The sequence below is a fragment of the Cherax quadricarinatus genome, chromosome 6 (genome assembly GCF_038502225.1).
Source record: "Cherax quadricarinatus isolate ZL_2023a chromosome 6, ASM3850222v1, whole genome shotgun sequence".
Taxonomy (NCBI): domain Eukaryota; kingdom Metazoa; phylum Arthropoda; class Malacostraca; order Decapoda; family Parastacidae; genus Cherax; species Cherax quadricarinatus.
Window position 1 is genome coordinate 237,561 of NC_091297.1, and position 18,677 is coordinate 256,237.

An 18,677-nucleotide genomic window follows, 5' to 3' on the forward strand; every position below is an offset into this window, starting at 1 on the left:
GCACAAGGCTTATTCCTCTAAGAAAAAGGAGGAGTAGATGTAAAATAGAAAGAGACAGGCGCTCCCTTTACAGGCGACGGAAAAGAATAACAGAGCGGCTAAAAGAGGTCAATATATCTGAAATGCGTAGGAAGACACTGGTCAGAGAAATAGCAAGCATCGAACTTAAGCTAAAGGAATCTTATAGGAGTCAGGAATCGCGGGAAGAACTAAAAGCCATAAATGAAATCGAAAGAAACCCAAAGTATTTCTTCTCCTATGCCAAATCAAAGTCGAGAACAACGTCCAGTATTGGCCCCTACTTAAACAAGATGGGTCCTACACAGATGACAGCAAGGAAATGAGTGAGCTACTCAAGTCCCAATATGACTCAGTTTTTAGCAGGCCGCTAACCAGACTGAGAGTCGAAGATCAAAATGAATTTTTTATGAGAGAGCCACAGAATTTGGTTAACACAAGCCTATCCGATGTTATCCTGACGCCAAATGACTTCGAACAGGCGATAAATGACATGCCCATGCACTCTGCCCCAGGGCCACACTCATGGAACTCCGTGTTCATCAAGAACTGCAAGAAGCCCGTATCACGAGCCTTTTCCATCCTATGGAGAGGGAGCATGGACACAGGGGTCGTCCCACAGTTACTAAAAACAACAGACATAGCCCCACTCCACAAAGGGGGCAGTAAAGCAACAGCAAAGAACTACAGACCGATAGCACTAACATCCCATATCATAAAAATCTTTGAAAGGGTCCTAAGAAGCAAGGTCACCACCCATCTAGAAACCCATCAGTTACACAACTCAGGGCAACATGGGTTTAGAACAGGTCGCTCCTACCTGTCTCAACTATTGGATCACTATGACAAGGTCCTAGATGCACTAGAAGACAAAAAGAATGCAGATGTAATATATACAGACTTTGCAAAAGCCTTCGACAAGTGTGACCATGGCGTAATAGCGCACAAAATGCGTGCTAAAGGAATAACAGGAAAAGTCGGTCGATGGATCTATAATTTCCTCACTAACAGAACACAGAGAGTAGTCGTCAACAGAGTAAAGTCCGAGGCAGCTACGGTGAAAAGCTCTGTTCCACAAGGCACAGTACTCGCTCCCATCTTGTTCCTCATCCTCATATCCGACATAGACAAGGATGTCAGCCACAGCACCGTGTCTTCCTTTGCAGATGACACCCGAAGTTGCATGACAGTGTCTTCCATTGCAGACACTGCAAGGCTCCAGGCGGACATCAACCAAATCTTTCAGTGGGCTGCAGAAAACAATATGAAGTTCAACGATGAGAAATTTCAATTACTCAGATATGGTAAACACGAGGAAATTAAATCTTCATCAGAGTACAAAACAAATTCTGGCCACAAAATAGAGCGAAACACCAACGTCAAAGACCTGGGAGTGATCATTTCGGAGGATCTCACCTTCAAGGACCATAACATTGTATCAATCGCATCTGCTAGAAAAGTGACAGGATGGATAATGAGAACCTTCAAAACTAGGGAGGCCAAGCCCATGATGACACTCTTCAGGTCACTTGTTCTATCTAGGCTGGAATATTACTGCACACTAACAGCACCTTTCAAGGCAGGTGAAATTGTTGACCTAGAAAATGTACAGAGAACCTTCAGGGCGTGCATAACGGAGATAAAACACCTCAATTACTGGGAGCGCTTGAGGTTCCTAAACCTGTATTCCCTGGAACGCAGGCGGGAGAGATACATGATTATATACACCTGGAAAATCCTAGAGGGACTAGTACCGAACTTGCACACGAAAATCACTCACTACGAAAGCAAAAGACTTGGCAGACGATGCAACATCCCCCCAATGAAAAGCAGGGGTGTCACTAGCACGTTAAGAGACCATACAATAAGTGTCAGGGGCCCGAGACTGTTCAACTGCCTCCCAGCATACATAAGGGGGATTACCAACAGACCCCTGGCAGTCTTCAAGCTGGCACTGGACAAGCACCTAAAGTCGGTTCCTGACCAGCCGGGCTGTGGCTCGTAAGTTGGTTTGTGTGCAGCCAGCAGCAACAGCCTGGTTGATCAGGCTCTGATCCACCAGGAGGCCTGGTCACAGACCGGGACGCGAGGGCGTTGACCCCCGGAACTCTCTCCAGGTAAACTCCAGGTATGAACACTGAATATTATATATAAATGTTACATCCTACTTAACAAAAGTAACTAAGTCAAATAATAATATAAAGCAATATATTTACGATTTAGCTATTATCGCAAATATAAGCAATATAAAATTATATGAAAAGGTAATATACATTATATATATTGTGACCCATTCAGGGGTTGCAATAACTGTGTTGACTGTGACGACTGTGTGATGACTGTGTGATGACTGTGTTGACTGTGATGACTGTACTCACCTACAGGAGTCGAATCTTAGCTCCTGGCCCCGTCTCTTCACTGGTTGCTACTGGGTCCTCTCTCTTCCTGCTCCATGAGCTTTATCATACCTCGTCTTAAAACTATGTATGGTTCCCGCCTCCACTACGTCACTTTCTAGACTATTCCACTGCCTGACTACTCTATGACTGAAGAAATACTTCCTAATATCCCTTTGACTCATCTGAGTCTTCAACTTCCAACTGTGACCTCTTGTTTCTGTGTCCCCTCCCTGGAACATCCTGTCTTTGTCCACCTTGTCTATTCCACGCAGTATTTTATGTGTCGTTATCATGTCTCCCCTGACCCTCCTGTCCTCCAGTGTCGTCAGGCCGATTTCCCTTAATCTTTCTTCATAGGACATTCCCCTTAGCTCTGGAACTAACCTTGTCGCAAACCTTTGTACTTTGTCTAATTTCTTGACGTGCTTGATCAAATGTGGGTTCCAAACAGGTGCTGTATACTCCAGTATGGGCCTGACATACATGGTGTACAGTGTCTTGAACGATTCCTTACTAAGGTATCGGAACGCTGTTCTCAGGTTTGCCAGGCGCCCATATGCTGCAGCAGTTATCTGGTTGATGTGTGCTTCCGGAGACATGCTCGGTGTTATACTCACCCCAAGATCTTTCTCCTTGAGTGAGGTTTGCAGTCTTTGGCCACCTAGCCTATACTCTGTCTGTGGTCTTCTGTGCCCTTCCCCGATCTTCATGACTTTGCATTTGGCGGAGTTAAATTCGAGAAGCCAGTTGCTGGACCAGGTGTCCAGTCTGTCCAGGTCTCTTTGAAGTCCTGTCTGGTCCTCATCTGATTTAATTCTCCTCATTAACTTCACAATATCTGCGAACAGGGACACTTAGTAAGTAAGTATATAAGTAAGTTTATTCAGGTATACACAAATACAGTTACATAGAATGATCATACATAGCAGCATATGTGTAGAGAACTGGTCCTAGGACCGACCCCTGTGGGACCCCGCTCCTTCACAGGTGCCCACTGATACCTCATCACGTACCATGACTCGTTGTTGCCTCCCTGTCAGGTATTCTCTGATCCATTGCAGTGCCCTTCCTGTTACATGCGCCTGATCCTCTAGTTTTTGCACTAATCTCTTGTGAGGAACTGTGTCAAAGGCCTTCCTGCAGTCCAGGAAGATGATGACTGTGTTGACTGTGATGACTGTGTGATGACTGTGTTGACTGTTGACTGTGACGACTGCGTTATGACTGTGTGATGACTGTGTTGACTGTGATGACTGTGTTGACTGTTGACTGTGACGACCGTGTGATGACTGTGTGATGACTGTGTTGACTGTGATGACTGTCTGATGACTGATGACTGTGTGATGACTGTGTTGACTGTGATGACTGTGTTGACTGTTGACTGTGACGACTGTGTGATGACTGTGTGATGACTGTGTTGACTGTGATGACTGTGTAATGACTGTGTTGACTGTTGACTGTGACGACTGTGTAAGGACTGTGTGATGACTGTGTTAACTGTGATGACTGTGTGTTGACTGTGTTGCTGTGATGACTGTGTTGAATGTTGACTGTGACGACTGTGTGATGACTGTGTGATGACTGTGTCGACTGTGATGACTGTGTGATGACTGTGTTGACTCTGATGACTGTGTGATGACTGTGTGATGACTGTGTTGACTGTGATGACTGTGTGATGATTGTGTGATGACTGTTGACTGTGTGATGACTGTGTGATGACTGTGTTGACTGTGTTGACTGTTGACTGTGACGACTGTGTGGTGACTGTGTGATGACTGTGTTGACTGTGATGTCTATGTGATGACTGTGTTGGCTGTGATGACTGTTGACTGTGATGACTGTGTTGACTGTGATGACTGTGTTGACTGTGATGACTGTGTTGACTGTGGTGACTGTTATATGACTGTATGATGACTGAAATATGACTTTAAGAGTGATTGTAATATGACTGTATAGTGACTGTAATGTGACTGTATGGTGACTGTGGAATGACTGTATGATGACTGTAATTTGACTGTATGGTGACTGGTAGGACTGTATGGTGACTGTAATATGTCCGTATTGTGACTATGGAATGACTGTATAGTGAGTGTAATATGACTGTATGGTGACTGTGGAATGACTGTATGATGACTGTAATTTGACTGTATGGTGACTGGTAGGACTGTATGGTGACTGTAATATGTCCGTATTGTGACTATGGAATGGCTGTATAGTGAGTGTAATACGACTGTATAATGACTCTAACAAGACTATAGTGAGTGTAATATGACTGTATAGTGACTGTAGTATGACTGTATGGTGAGTGTAATATAACTGTATAGTGAGTGTACTATGTACGGTGACTGAACATAATTAACAAGAATATAAGTGGTGTGGTTATCTTCCAGACAAGGAGTGCCCTGACCTGGAGAATCCTCTCTTTGGCTTCGTGGAGTTCAACGGCAAGCGTGTGGGTGCCCAAGCCAGGTATAAGTGCCAGAAGGTGGGTATTCTTGGGTATAAGTGCCAGAAGGTGGGTATTGTTGGGTATAAGTGCCAGAAGGTGGGTATTGGTGGTTATATGTGCCAGAAGGTGGGTATTGATGTATAAATGCCAAAGGTGGGTATTGTGAGGTACTAGTGTCAGGAGGTGGGTACTGTGAGATATTAGTGTCAGAGGGTGGGTACTGTGAGGTACTAGTGTCAGGAGGTGGGTACTGTGAGGTATTAGTGTCAGAGGGTGGGTACTGTGAGGTATTAGTGTCAGGAGGTGGGTACTGTGAGGTATTAGTGTCAGAGGGTGGGTACTGTGAGGTATTAGTGTCAGGAGGTGGGTACTGTGAGGTATTAGTGTCAGAGGGTGGGTACTGTGAGGTATTAGTGTCAGAGGGTGGGTACTGTGAGGTACTAGTGTCAGGAGGTGGGTACTGTGAGGTACTAGTGTCAGGTGGGTACTGTGAGGTATTAGTGTCAGAGGGTGGGTACTGTAAGGTACTAGTGTCAGGAGGTGGGTACTGTGAGGTACTAGTGTCAGGTGGGTACTGTGAGGTATTAGTGTCAGAGGGTGGGTACTGTGAGGTATTAGTGTCAGGAGATGGGTACTGTGAGGTATTAGTGTCAGAGGGTGGGTACTTTGAGGTATTAGTGTCAGGAGGTGGGTACTGTGAGGTATTAGTGTCAGAGGGTGGGTACTTTGAGGTATTAGTGTCAGGAGGTGGGTACTGTGAGGTATTAGTGTCAGAGGGTGGGTACTGTGGGGTACTAGTGTCAGGAGGTGGGTACTGTGAGGTATTAGTGTCAGGAGGTGAGTACTGTGAGGTATTAGTGTCAGGAGGTGGGTACTGTGGGGTACTAGTGTCAGGAGGTGGGTACTGTGAGGTATTAGTGTCAGGAGGTGGGTACTGTGAGGTATTAGTGTCAGGAGGTGAGTACTGTGAGGTATTAGTGTCAGGAGGTGGGTACTGTGGGGTACTAGTGTCAGGAGGTGGGTACTGTGAGGTAATAGTGTCAGGAGGTGAGTACTGTGAGGTATTAGTGTCAGGAGGTGGGTACTGTGAGGTATTAGTGTCAGGAGGTGAGTACTGTGAGGTATTAGTGTCAGGAGGTGAGTACTGTGACGTATTAGTGTCAGGAGGTTAGTACTGTGAGGTATTAGTGTCAGGAGGTGAGTACTGTGACGTATTAGTGTCAGGAGGTTAGTACTGTGAGTTATTAGTGTTAGGAGGTGGGTACTGTGAGGTATTAGTGTCAGGAGGTGGGTACTGTGAGGTATTAGTGTCAGGAGGTGAGTACTGTGAGGTATTAGTGTCAGGAGGTGGGTACTGTGAGGTATTAGTGTCAGGAGGTAGGTACTGTGAGGTATTAGTGTCAGGAGGTGAGTACTGTGAGGTATTAGTGTCAGGAGGTGGGTACTGTGAGGTATTAGTGTCAGGAGGTAGGTACTGTGAGATATTAGTGTCAGGAGGTGAGTACTGTGAGGTATTAGTGTCAGGAGGTGGGTACTGTCAGGTATTAGTGTCAGGAGGTGAGTACTGTGAGGTATTAGTGTCAGGAGGTTAGTACTGTGAGGTATTAGTGTCAGGAGGTGAGTACTGTGAGGTATTAGTGTCAGGAGGTGAGTACTGTGAGGTATTAGTGTCAGGAGGTAGGTACTGTGAGGTATTAGTGTCAGGAGGTGAGTACTGTGAGGTATTAGTGTCAGGAGGTGAGTACTGTGAGGTATTAGTGTCAGGAGGTGAGTACTATGAGGTATTAGTGTCAGGAGGTGAGTACTGTGAGGTATTAGTGTCAGGAGGTGAGTACTGTGAGGTATTAGTGTCAGGAGGTGGGTACTGTGAGGTATTAGTGTCAGGAGGTGAGTACTGTGAGGTATTAGTGTCAGGAGGTGGGTACTGTGAGGTATTAGTGTCAGGAGGTGAGTACTGTGAGGTATTAGTGTCAGAAGGTGGGTACTGTGAGGTATTAGTGTCAGGAGGTGAGTACTGTGACGTATTAGTGTCAGGAGGTGGGTACTGTGAGGTATTAGTGTCAGGAGGTGGGTACTGTGAGGTATTAGTGTCAGGAGGTAGGTACTGTGAGGTATTAGTGTCAGGAGGTGGGTACTGTGAGGTATTAGTGTCAGGAGGTGAGTACTGTTAGGTATTAGTGTCAGGAGGTAGGTACTGTGAGGTATTAGTGTCAGGAGGTGGGTACTGTGAGGTATTAGTGTCAGGAGGTGAGTACTGTGAGGTATTAGTGTCAGGAGGTGAGTACTGTGAGGTATTAGTGTCAGGAGGTGAGTACTGTGAGGTATTAGTGTCAGGAGGTGGGTACTGTGAGGTATTAGTGTCAGGAGGTAGTTACTGTGAGGTATTAGTGTCAGGAGGTTAGTACTGTGAGGTATTAGTGTCAGGAGGTGGGTACTGTGAGGTATTAGTGTCAGGAGGTGAGTACTGTGAGGTATTAGTGTCATGAGGTGAGTACTGTGAGGTATTAGTGTCAGGAGGTGGGTACTGTGAGGTATTAGTGTCAGGAGGTGGGTACTGTGAGGTATTAGTGTCAGGAGGTGGGTACTGTGAGGTATTAGTGTCAGGAGGTGAGTACTGTGAGGTATTAGTGTCAGGAGGTGGGTACTGTGAGGTATTAGTGTCAGGAAGTGGGTACTGTGAGGTATTAGTGTCAGGAGGTGAGTACTGTGAGGTATTAGTGTCAGGAGGTGAGTACTGTGAGGTATTAGTGTCAGGAGGTGAGTACTGTGAGGTATTAGTGTCAGGAGGTGAGTACTGTGAGGTATTAGTGTCAGGAGGTGAGTACTGTGAGGTATTAGTGTCAGGAGGTGAGTACTGTGAGGTATTAGTGTCAGGAGGTGAGTACTGTGAGGTATTAGTGTCAGGAGGTGAGTACTGTGAGGTATTAGTGTCAGGAGGTGGGTACTGTGAGGTATTAGTGTCAGGAGGTGGGTACTGTGAGGTATTAGTGTCAGGAGGTGGGTACTGTGAGGTATTAGTGTCAGGAGGTTAGTACTGTGAGGTATTAGTGTCAGGAGGTGGGTACTGTGAGGTATTAGTGTCAGGAGGTGGGTACTGTGAGGTATTAGTGTCAGGAGGTGAGTACTGTGAGATATTAGTGTCAGGAGGTGGGTACTGTGAGGTATTAGTGTCAGGAGGTGAGTACTGTGAGGTATTAGTGTCAGGAGGTGAGTACTGTGAGGTATTAGTGTCAGGAGGTGGGTACTGTGAGGTATTAGTGTCAGGAGGTGAGTACTGTGAGGTATTAGTGTCAGGAGGTGGGTACTGTGAGGTATTAGTGTCAGGAGGTGGGTACTGTGAGGTATTAGTGTCAGGAGGTGAGTACTGTGAGGTATTAGTGTCAGGAGGTGAGTACTGTGAGGTATTAGTGTCTGGAGGTGGGTACTGTGAGGTATTAGTGTCAGGAGGTGAGTACTGTGAGGTATTAGTGTCAGGAGGTGGGTACTGTGAGGTATTAGTGTCAGGAGGAGGGTACTGTGAGGTATTAGTGTCAGGAGGTGAGTACTGTGAGGTATTAGTGTCAGGAGGAGGGTACTGTGAGGTATTAGTGTCAGGAGGTGAGTACTGTGAGGTATTAGTGTCAGGAGGTGGGTACTGTGAGGTATTAGTGTCAGGAGGTGAGTACTGTGAGGTATTAGTGTCAGGAGGTGAGTACTGTGAGGTATTAGTGTCAGGAGGTGGGTACTGTGAGGTATTAGTGTCAGGAGGTGAGTACTGTGAGGTATTAGTGTCAGGAGGTGGGTACTGTGAGGTATTAGTGTCAGGAGGAGGGTACTGTGAGTTATTAGTGTCAGGAGGTGAGTACTGTGAGGTATTAGTGTCAGGAGGAGGGTACTGTGAGGTATTAGTGTCAGGAGGTGAGTACTGTGAGGTATTAGTGTCAGGATGTGGGTACTGTGAGGTATTAGTGTCAGGAGGTGAGTACTGTGAGGTATTAGTGTCAGGAGGTGAGTACTGTGAGGTATTAGTGTCAGGAGGTAGGTACTGTGACGTATTAGTGTCAGGAGGTGGGTACTTTGAGGTATTAGTGTCAGGAGGTAGGTACTGTGAGGTATTAGTGTCAGGAGGTAGGTACTGTGAGGTATTAGTGTCAGGAGGTGGGTACTGTGAGGTATTAGTGTCAGGAGGTAGGTGCTGTGAGGTATTAGTGTCAGGAGGTGAGTACTGTGAGGTATTAGTGTCAGGAGGTGGGTACTGTGAGGTATTAGTGTCAGGAGGTAGGTACTGTGAGGTATTAGTGTCAGGAGGTAGGTACTGTGAGGTATTAGTGTCAGGAGGTAGGTACTGTGAGGTATTAGTGTCAGGAGGTGGGTACTGTGAGGTATTAGTGTCAGGAGGTGGGTACTGTGAGGTATTAGTGTCAGGAGGTTAGTACTGTGAGGTATTAGTGTCAGGAGGTTAGTACTGTGAGGTATTAGTGTCAGGAGGTGAGTACTGTGAGGTATTAGTGTCAGGAGGTAGGTACTGTGACGTATTAGTGTCAGGAGGTAGGTACTGTGACGTATTAGTGTCAGGAGGTAGGTACTGTGACGTATTAGTGTCAGGAGGTGAGTACTGTGAGGTATTAGTGTCAGGTGACTACTGTGAGGTATTAGTGTCAGGTGACTACTGTGAGGTATTAGTGTCAGGAGGTGGGTACTGTGAGGTATTAGTGTCAGGAGGTGGGTACTGTGAGGTATTAGTGTCAGGAGGTTAGTACTGTGAGGTATTAGTGTCAGGAGGTGAGTACTGTGAGGTATTAGTGTCAGGAGGTGAGTACTGTGAGGTATTAGTGTCAGGAGGTGGGTACTGTGAGGTATTAGTGTCAGGAGGTGGGTACTGTGAGGTATTAGTGTCAGGAGGTGAGTACTGTGAGGTATTAGTGTCAGGAGGTGAGTACTGTGAGGTATTAGTGTCAGGAGGTGAGTACTGTGAGGTATTAGTGTCAGGAGGTGAGTACTGTGAGGTATTAGTGTCAGGAGGTGAGTACTGTGAGGTATTAGTGTCAGGAGGTGAGTACTGTGAGGTATTAGTGTCAGGAGGTGGGTACTGTGAGGTATTAGTGTCAGGAGGTGGGTACTGTGAGGTATTAGTGTCAGGAGGTGGGTACTGTGAGGTATTAGTGTCAGGAGGTGAGTACTGTGAGGTATTAGTGTCAGGAGGTGGGTACTGTGAGGTATTAGTGTCAGGAGGTGGGTACTGTGAGGTATTAGTGTCAGGAGGTGGGTACTGTGAGGTATTAGTGTCAGGAGGTGGGTACTGTGAGGTATTAGTGTCAGGAGGTGGGTACTGTGAGGTATTAGTGTCAGGAGGTGGGTACTGTGAGGTATTAGTGTCAGGAGGTGGGTACTGTGAGGTATTAGTGTCAGGAGGTGGGTACTGTGAGGTATTAGTGTCAGGAGGTGGGTACTGTGAGGTATTAGTGTCAGGAGGTGGGTACTGTGAGGTATTAGTGTCAGGAGGTGGGTACTGTGAGGTATTAGTGTCAGGAGGTGGGTACTGTGAGGTATTAGTGTCAGGAGGTGGGTACTGTGAGGTATTAGTGTCAGGAGGTGGGTACTGTGAGGTATTAGTGTCAGGAGGTGGGTACTGTGAGGTATTAGTGTCAGGAGGTGGGTACTGTGAGGTATTAGTGTCAGGAGGTGGGTACTGTGAGGTATTAGTGTCAGGAGGTGAGTACTGTGAGGTATTAGTGTCAGGAGGTGAGTACTGTGAGGTATTAGTGTCAGGAGGTGAGTACTGTGAGGTATTAGTGTCAGGAGGTGGGTACTGTGAGGTACACAAAATACTTTTTTTATGCATATATCTACTTCCTAAGTGTTCATTTTCCTTGATGTTAGTTCCTCTTTGTCTCACCTCTCTCGAATGGCTTGGTTTTGTCCAAATAGCCAAAGCTTTTCAATATCTAGTATGTCGTGAACATGTCTCCTCAGAGCTTCTTCTGCAATGTGTGGTTCAGCTTACGTTGCTTACCCTTTCAGTTTTATAACTTAAACTCAGCGACCAGCTTAGTTGCAGAGCTTTGTTGTCTCAGTCTTTGTGTATGTACGAAAGTATTTTCATTGATTCTTTCATGTGATTCTTGAATGCTATTCTTATATGTTGTAACCTTGCATGTTAAGGTATCTTCCCTATTTGTGCTCCGGGAAATAGGTTTAGTGAGATGTTCCCTCTATCACATGGAGTCTTCCTGACGCCATGTGATGCTGTCACAGCATCATGCCAGCAGCCTCTCCACTGCTACTCCCAGCATCAGTGTCTTACGCTTGTTAAACTCTTCTACTCACTTATAGACCAATGCTGCTATTCATTCACTGTTTTTTTTTTTTAAGTCTTCTCCCGAGCCTCTGTTCCTCATTAGGCAGACAACAGCGGTGATCTCATTAGTTTTACAATAAGAGTAACCATTCACATCTAGTTTGTTTACATGTAGGTTCACGTCTTTATTAAGAAGACGTACATAGGTTCAACGACTGGGCTGAACTAGCGTCTCTGTCACACTGTCTCTCAACCTTCTGTTTATCAAGTATAACATAAATTCAGTATTTAATAACATTTTTTTTTAAATAAGTGAAACATTAGAAAATTCAGAAAAATGTGCTAAAATGTTGACTGCAGTAGTCTCCCACATACACCCACCTGTTTTCCATTTTACATATTAAGTACGTCATCATTTGATAGATTTCAAGTGTGTTAGGTCGGCACAATTTGAAACCGTGTCTGTCTTATTGAAATCCGCCCTTTCCATGTATTCTATATTTGTCGAGGACATTAATCTGCAGTTTTTAACGTATTTATTTCATAATGTCTGCATCTAACTTAAAGCTTCAACTTTTCCCTTCACTGTTCATGTCTAGGTCTTCCTCAGTCTTATCGTCTTTATATCCACCTAACCTAAGCCTTTATTTTGTCAATCTGACCTACATTATCCCTCACGATGATACTGTAGAGTAATTACAGTTGTTTCTCTGTTCTATCGTCTGTTCTATCATTCTATCACACTGCTCTGTTCTATCATTCTATCACACTGCCTCTCTGTTCTATCATTTGTTCTATCATTCTATCACACTGCGTCTCTGTTCTATCATTTGCTCTATCATTCTATCACACTGCGTCTCTGTTCTATCGTCTGTTCTATCATTCTATCACACTGCTCTGTTCTATCATTTGTTCTATCATTCTATCACACTGCGTCTCTGTTCTATCATCTGTAATATTCACGCTGCATGTCTGTTCTATATCACTGGTCTGCATCTTGGGCAGCTGATTGTAAATATCTAAATCATTTTGCTTTATCACATAAGGATTTTGAATGAAATACAAATTAATGATAATAAAAAATATGAATTTTTAATAAATTGTTAATTTATTAAAATTAGGCAAGTAATCATGGAAAAGTACATCTTGTTAGTTTTAAGAACATATTAATTTCAAATCAACATGAATCAAATCAAATGATTTGATTAATAAAATATGCCCCTAATGGTTAGTCTACATATTGAATCAAAGGAAGGAGGACCGCTTTGATTTTCGCTTGTGCTGTGCATCGAGACCATTACGTTTCAATGACCGGCAGTAATCCGCCATCATGCTGACATTCCATTTGCCCTGGTATCGAGTTTCCATGGTGCAAATATCCTGATGGAACCGCTCTCCTTGTTCCTCACTGTAGTCCCCACAATTGTTGGGAAAATAATCAACATGTGAGTGCAAAAATCGCATCTTCACACTCATTCTAGACCCAAGTTGTTGGAAACTTGAAATCAGGTCTTGGATCATTTTTCTCATATTCGGGGGAGCGCTTGTTTCCCAGGAAGTTGTGGACAATCTGCTTGAATGAAAACCAGACATTCACCTCTACACCTGCAAATGCTTCATCAAAATACTTGTCCTTCATCAATTCCCGAATCTGAGGGCCAACAAAGATTCCTGCCTTTGGCTTGCCTTCACTTATACGAGGAAACTCTGACTCCAGGTACTTGAAAGCAGTTCCATTCTTGTTCAAGGCCTTCACAAAATTTTTCATAAGCCCTAATTTGATGTGGAGTGGTGGCAGCAGAATTTTCTTGGGCCCAACTAGTGGCACAGTTTTCACGTTGTGATTTCTGGGTAAGAAGCTGTTTCTTGGTGGCCAGTCTTTTTGTTCATAGTGCTGGCTGTCTGCCCTTGTATCCCAAATACACAGAAAACAGGGATACTTGGTGTATCCTCCTTGAAGACCTAGTAGGAGAGCACTCACTTTTAAATCACCACAAATGAGAAAATTGTGATTCTGGTACTTGATTGCAGATATTAGTGTCTTCATATTTGCGTAAGTTTCTGACATTTGGACACTATGGTCAACTGGCACAGCTGCAGCTGTGTTGCCATTGTAGAGAAGTACAACCTTTAAACTTCTTTTAGAAGAATCAATGAAGAGTCTCCATTCATCTGCTTTGTATGACATCCTCATGTGTTCAATAAGGCCAGAAATATTTGAACAGAAAACTGAAGATTTCTCTTTGTCAAAGAACTGAGCGATGACGGTACCAAGCGAATGTTGTTCCAGGAGCTAGAAACTTGTGTTCCTTCAGTCTAGAGCCAAGTAACTGTGCACTTTCTTTTGGAAGGTTAAAGTCTCTCACCAAGTCATTGAGCTCAACTTGGTTGAAGGGTTTGTGATCGTCATTTGTTGGTGGTTCATAATTTACTTCCATCTCCTTAGAATCACTGGTATCAGACTAACGAAATTTGCCATGTCTCAGGTGGCACAGGTACAGGAATATCTTCAGTGTGGAACAGGCCTTATTGCTGAAGGAATATTTGGGTATATTATGCGATCTTTAGTCTTCTTGTTGAATCCAGCTACTTTAGTCATACAACAGTAGCAGTCATCATGGTGGTTCATCTGCTCCCGCCATACCATTGGTACTCCAAAGGTCATACATTTAAGTTTTCCAACTGACCACATTTGCAGCTTACTGATGCAACTCTTGCAAGCTTTGTGTGGTGCAAATGTTTGTCCTGGTCTCCAAGTTTGCAGCCAAAATAAGCAAAGTAGCAGCGCTTCAATAAAGGGGTAATGTTGCTCCGGGAATCTGAAGGGGAGAAGTGCCTGCAAATATAGCAAAATATGTCTGGTGAATTTATGCAGCCTCTAGACATATTAATAATCTGAAATAAAGAAAAATATATTAGATTTAACATTTAAGTCAATATAAGGTAAGCATTTTAATTGGTAATATACCACTTTCTCATTTACTTGTGTTATACGAAAAGATAAAAGTAACGTTTCTGTATAACGTGACAACCTGATGTGATAGAGATGAGTAAAAAACACAGTGAATCAATATTTTCCATATATATATATACCGAAAAGGATACCATAGAGTCAATAAAAAAAATCACTCAAACCAGTGTTATTGGCGTTATACTCACACTGTGTCTCTGTTCTATCGTCTGTTATACTCACGCTGTGTCTTTGTTCTATCATCTGTGTTATACTCACACTGCGTCCCTGCTTGCAGCCTCCTCTTTATGTGCTTGCTAAGTTATGCTGCCTTACACTGGTTAAGTAATACATTTCTGTTTTTCATCTTCGTCTACATAATAGTCCAGGAGGAAACCAGTTGTTATTTACATTTTCTGATACACTGGAATGATTTAGCTTGTAATTTTGTTATAATGTTAGAGAACGAGGTACTCAACCGTTTGTTGTGGTACCATGCCACTGAACTTGGTATTTCACTGTATTCTACGTAGTAACTGACTCATATCATTAACATTTAGTGTCTCTGGACTTCATACCCACTAAGGTAGAATGCCAGAGCTGTTAGTTCCGCCTGAGGCCTAGTAATCACTCTCCCTAGTGTGTAGTTTAACATGTTAAATATCACATCACAACTTGTCTGGCAGCTACATCGCCTCATGATCACAGTTTCTCTTTCTTTTCGGCACCATTTAATTTACCAGTTAAGATCTGTTAGCCTACCTCAACTACCTTTAAAGATTCACCGTAACAAAGGTATGTACACTCCCCCCTCCCTATCTTTCCCTCTCTCCCAGAAAGCGATACACAGCATTTAATAATACCTGGGTACTTATTTAATATACTAGGTGAACATATTTACGAAAATATATCCAATCCCAGGATCGAGCACATACTTCGGTTGTGAGCCGAAAGCACTATCGTTAAGCCACGAGCCAACCTGAGTCTTTAAAGAATCGAACACACTACTTCTTAATCTTACGTCGACCAGTGTAAATGTTCACTAACTTCTACAATTGTAGGTTACTTAACGTTAAATCAATGTGTGGAATCCACGTCCATTACTCTCCTTAGTTCGTTCCAACTTATAATTGTTCTTGAACATACATACATACATACATACATATATACATACATACATACATACATACATACATACATACATATATGTCGTGCTCAATGGGTAAAACTTGTGATTGTGGCTTAAATAGCAACGCTCCTCTTACCGAATAAGGTAAGCGAAAATTTGTGTATGCAATAATTTCGCAAAAATCTTTCTGAACCTAACGGAAAAAAATATATTTTGCTGTGTTTATTTATTATTAAACTGTTTTAAACTTATTTAAAATATATTTAGTTGGATTAGGCTAAATTAAATTACATTTGTTATAATAAGGTTAGATAAGTTTTCTAAGGTTCTTTTGGTACAAAATTATTAATTTTTACATTAACATAAATGAAAAAATATATCTTTAAATGTATAAGAGAAAATTTTTGAAAAGACTTAATTTTAAATGAGTTCTTGCTAGTTGACCAGTTTTACATATTCGGCACGACATATATTATTATTTTCTTAACACATCGGCCTTCTCCCACCAAGGTATCAAGGCAGGGTGGCCCACCAAGGCAGGGTGGCCCGAAAAAGAAAAACTTTCACCATCATTCACTCCATCACTGTCTTGCCAGAAGGATGCTTTACACTACAGTTTTTAAACTGCAACATTAACACCCCTCCTTCAGAGTGCAGACACTGTACTTCCCATCTCCAGGACTCAGGTCCGACCTGCCTGTTTTCCTGACTCCATTCATAAGTGTTACCTTGCTCACACTCCAACAGCACGTCAAGTCCTAAAATCCGTTTGTCTCCATTCGCTCCTATCTAACACGTTCACGCATTCTTCCTGGAAGTCAAAGCCACTTGCACACAAAAACCTCCTTTACCCCCTCCCTCCAACCTTTTCTAGGCCGACCCCTACCCCGCCTTCCCTCCACTACAGATTTATACACTCTCGAAGTGATTCTATTTCGTTCCATTCTCTCTACATGTCCGAACCACCTTAACAACCCTTCCTCAGCTCTCTGGATAATAGTTTAGGTAATCTCACACCTCCTCTTAATTTCCAAACTACGAATTCTCTGCATTATATTCACACCACACATTGCCCTCATACATGACATCTCCACTGCCTCCAGCCTTCTCCTCGCTGCAACATTCATCACCCATGCTTCACACCCATACAGGAGCGTTGGTAAAACTATACTCTCATACATTCCCCTCTTTGCCTCCAAGGACAAAGTTCTTTGTCTCCACAGACTCCTAAGTGCACCGCTCACCCTTTTCCGCTCATCAACTCTATGATTCACCTCATCTTTCATAGACCCATCCGCTGACACGTCCACTCCCAAATATCTGAATACATTCACCTTCTCCATACTCTCTCCCTCCAGTCTGATATCCAATCTTTCATCACCTAATCTTTTTATTATCCTCATAGCCTTACTCTTTCCTATATTCACTTTTAATTTTCTTTATATATATATATATATATATATATATATATATATATATATATATATATATATATATATTTATATATATATATATATATATATATATATATATATATATATATATATATATATATATATATATATATATATATATATATATATATATGTGTGTGTGTGTGTGTGTGTGTGTGTGTGTGTGTGTGTTTTCTCAACTCATTTGAGTCGTTGTAGTCTGTCTCACAACAGTCACGGTCTACATAGTTGATATGTAGTATATGGAATGATTTCTTCACTAATGTAAGGTTCAATGCCTTATGTATCTCCTGTCTTTCAACTCAGCCACCAGTTCAGTAGGTGAGCTCCTTTGTGTGGTTGGCGGGTGAGGGCGCCTCACTGGTGCTGTGTACTCGAGAATAAATGTAACATGAGTTAACATTTATTATTTAGGTCTCTTAAAACAGAACTTACGTTTCTAGTAGTTAACTGCTGTGCCAAGTTTTAAATTTATTAAAGTTCCGTGCAGCTGTCCTCCAATAGTTTCGTAAATAGCTGGGCATCATGCACACACACAGTCATGAATGACGCGACCGCACGAGTACTGAGATTGAGCTGTAAGAGACCCGTTTATCTCAGTTCTCTCGGATTTCTTATTACTGGAGAACTCTTTACGTCCAGGTGTTGGCATTTTTGTATCTTTTCTCCAATATCTGTCAGTATCACGTACCATTTTTACCATGTTTTACCCTTGTTGTGAGACAGTCGTCTTATGAGCAAATCATTAAAGGCTTCCTGGCAGCCCTGCTCTGTACTTCACTTTACGTCGTTTCGGTCTACGTCAAATTCGCCTTTACGCCCATTTTCTAGAATAAATTTCAGTTCATCGAACGTCATTACGCCCGACTTTACGTCACTCAGCTACGTCACCTACGTCACAATTTTTTTAAATGTGCTTATTATTCTTTAAAAAATGTGACTGAAATGTGTATTTAGTCTTATTTAAAGTTTAGCGATAGTTATATATCGCGAGTTACATATATATTCTTTCATTCAACACACCGGCCGTATCCCACCGAGGCGGGGTGGCCCAAAAGGAAAAACGAAAGTTTCTCCTTTTACATTTAGTAATATATACAGGAGAAGAGGTTACTAGCCCCTTGCTCCCGGCATTTTAGTTGCCTCTTACAACACGCATGGCTTACGGAGGAAGAATTCTGTTCCACTTCCCCATGGAGATAAGAGGAAATAAACAAGAATAAGAACTAGAAAGAAAATAGAAGAAAACCCAGAGGGGTGTGTATATATGTGCTTGTACATGTATGTGTAGTGTGACCTAAGTGTAAGTAGAAGTAGCAAGACGTACCTGAAATCTTGCATGTTCATGAGACAGAAAAAAGGACACCAGCAATCCTACCATCATGTAAAACAATTACAGGCTTTCGTTTTACACTCACTTGGCAGGACGGTAGTACCTCCCTGGGCGGTTGCTGTCTACCAACCTACTACCTATTTGTATATATATATATATGTATATATATATATGTATATATGTATATATATATATGTACATATGTATATATATATATGTATATGTATATATATATATAACTTGCCTTCCTCCCTCACCTTCTAAGAAGCCTGTGTTGATATGTGTTATGTACGTAATTAATGTCTATATTTCTTTGCAGTTGGCTTAATATATTTTACGTACGGCTGTTGCATATATCCCTGTGTATACAAGTTCGTCCGTGTATACCATTTTCTAGAGAGATTTACAACTAACCATTAATTGTAAATGAAAATTGGACAACATTTCGACCCGTCTTGGACTATCATCAACTCACGACGTAATAATAGGTCCATGACGGACCGAAACGTCGTGCAAGTTTCATTACCAATTTGTAGGTTAGTTGGGAACTGTTTCAGCAGCGGTATTGTGAGTTTTGTTTTTCTAGAGAGAGGTGTGTGTGGAGGGTGTGACAACTAAGGTGTGCTCCCCCCAGCAGGGCTATCACCTCATAGGAGACGAGACGAGAC

At 42.8% G+C, this 18,677-nt stretch overlaps 1 protein-coding gene across 1 annotated transcript in view; it reads left to right on the top strand.

The window, feature by feature from the left end:
• The first annotated feature begins 4,809 nt into the window (after positions 1–4,809).
• LOC138852297 (CUB and sushi domain-containing protein 3-like) overlaps positions 4,810–18,677 on the top strand; it is a 75,127-nt gene continuing 61,259 nt past the window's right edge. The window contains exons 1-2 of the mRNA XM_070082074.1: positions 4,810–4,902; positions 18,644–18,677. The exon at positions 18,644–18,677 is cut by the window's right edge and continues 54 nt beyond it. The gene's annotated coding sequence lies outside the window, so the exon portion shown is untranslated. The remainder of the gene's footprint in view (positions 4,903–18,643) is intronic.